Source organism: Lucilia cuprina, chromosome 4, assembly GCF_022045245.1.
Source record: "Lucilia cuprina isolate Lc7/37 chromosome 4, ASM2204524v1, whole genome shotgun sequence".
In the NCBI taxonomy this organism is placed as follows: Eukaryota; Metazoa; Arthropoda; class Insecta; order Diptera; family Calliphoridae; genus Lucilia; species Lucilia cuprina.
The window spans coordinates 18,507,199-18,509,812 of record NC_060952.1 but is presented as its reverse complement, the minus strand read 5'-3'; the positions used below and the strand labels follow the sequence as shown (position 1 = coordinate 18,509,812).

Here is a 2,614-nt window from a genome sequence, read left to right as displayed (position 1 = left end):
CTAGAACTGAACTAGAACTGAACTAGAACTGAACTAGAACTGAACTGGAACTGAACTAGAACTGAACTAAAACTGAACTAGAACTGAACTAGAACTGAACTAGAACTGCAATTAACTTCCATTGGAAAAATTTTATAAAGAGTGTGTGTCAAAACAAAAATATTTGACAAAACAAATCAATTGCAATAATCTTATCTCAGACATCAACACTATCATTTACATAATTATGATATTGGATCCAGTAGAATGTTTCAAAAATGACGAAGATCGGTAAAAAACTAAATATCGATTATAAGAAATCTTTTGTTTCTTAGTGCATGTAAATTATTCTTAATTGATGCTTACGATCATTTCATGTAAATAAAATGTTGAATGACCGGATTATGAGCTGTGAACACAACAAAAAAGAAAAAAGGAAAAATGGTATGAAGAGCAGGCGAATACATTATGACCAAAACGAAACAGATCTTCATGGTAATCAATGGCAAACGTACACTCACACACAAGTATTTAAACAAAAAATACAAATCGTTTTACGTTAAAAAGAATGTTACGGAAGAAATGCAGTTAAATAAAATGTTTTAAGGAAGCTGGCAGCAGGAGTATTTTAAATGATCATAAAATCAAGTTAAAACAAACCGATCATCATTATGCAGATGAGCTGATGTGTATTTAAAACTAACAAATTCTCTCTTTCTGAACACCCATGTTGATGTTTATTAAAAATATTAGTTTTGATTATTTTTTTATGTTTTTTAATATTATAATATTTGTTTCGGAGTGTAATAAAATTGACCCCCTAGTAGGGCTCAAAAAAATTAACTTGTTTGTAAAGAATTAATAAATTAATTGTTTTATGGAATTCTTTTATATTTAAAACATTATATTATTTCCAAAAATATATTAAATTTTGTAATTTTTCAAATTTTATTAACTACTTGTTCTAAGGCGAATAATAAGTTTAATGGAAATATAAAAATCCCCTTTGGTGGTAGTATAGTATCTTAACATAATTCTAATTTAGTTATGAATAGATCTAACATCTTATTGAACCTAGTTACCAAAAGTATTTAAAATCTGATAAAAGATTTAATTAAATACTTTTTTCCCAGAAATTTACACAAGTGTCTTAAAGGTTTAATTTTGAAAAATTTATTGACCCCCCACTTGTTTGTAAAAAATTCTATATAAAAGGGTTTTATTTATATTTAAGGACGTTTAACCTTAAATTCATTAATAAACATATAAAACTAATGAACTCTACTTTGAAGTCATACAATTAAAACGAAAATACCGCCAGACACATACAAACAAACATGATTCTTATACCTTTTAAAAAGTCATTTTTCAAATTGAATTAACTGAACTAAAATATTTTATCTAAAACACAAATCAACATAAAACTTATACGCAAACCTTGTTTTAAATAAACTCAATCAATTTTATAGTTTAAACATATTTAAGTTTTTTTTATAGTAATTTTTTGAAGACATTTAACTAATCTTGAATTATTAATCATACACAATTAAACATTTTTGTACATAACAAATTTATTTTTTTTTACATAAAATTCTTTGTCCAAAACAACGAATGATGTTGATGAGCAACATCAACCTTTTGTGAAATATTTGTAGCTTGTTGAGTTCACCAACAAACAAACACACAAAAAAAGGTTTATACACGTTTTACTACTTACAATTAATTAAAGTGAATATAATTTTTTATTGTCTTAAATGAAATCTTTAAGATACACACAACAATTTAGAGTGAACAAAAAAATTCACCATATGTGTGTGTACTTTTTCTCTGTGAGTTGCGGGTAAAAATGATTCTAATTGATTACACACACACAGTTGTTGGCCATAACAAGTGTCTAAAAACAAATCCATCAAATCAAAATTACAGAATGTTTTTTTGTGATTTTTTTTAACAAGACATTTGGGCATTTTTGTTTTTTAAACACAGTAGGTTTTTTGGAGGCTGGTTTTTATCAACACCAAAAACTTGAAATTATCATTATTTAAACGTAACTCTTTTTTTTTTTTGTTATTATGTGTATGCGGGATTATACAAATGAATTAAATATTTTAGGAATTTCTTGGTGATTTTATAGTTTTTTCTTTTTAAATTTTTGTATGATTTTTAGGTTACAGTTTTAAATTTTTTTCTTTTCATTATTAAAACGTATGTCGGGTTTTTTTGTTTCCAGTTTTAAGTGCAAGGTTTTAAAAATATATAAATCAAGTATTCTTTATGATTTTAAAGATGTAATGATTAATTATGGGAAAATGAAAACTATTACACCAATACGACTACAAGTAACGCTTGACAACAACTGAACTAGATGTAGAACTGAACTAGAACTGAACTAGAATTAAACTAGAACTGAACTTGAACTCGAACTGAACTAGAACTAAACTTGAACTCGAACTGAACTAGAACTGTACTAGAACTAGAACTGAACTAGAACTGAACTAGAACTGAACTAGAACTGAACTAGAACTGTACTAGAACTAGAACTGAACTAGAACTGAACTAAAACTGAACTAGAACTGAACTAGAACTGAACTAGAACTGAACTAGAACTGAACTAGAACTGAACTAGAACTGAACT

General features: G+C 26.5%; 1 protein-coding gene across 1 annotated transcript in view; it reads left to right on the top strand.

Moving 5' to 3' along the window:
- LOC111679668 (protein serrate-like) overlaps positions 1 to 2,614 on the top strand; it is a 16,152-nt gene that overhangs the window by 686 nt on the left and 12,852 nt on the right. The window lies entirely within an intron of this gene.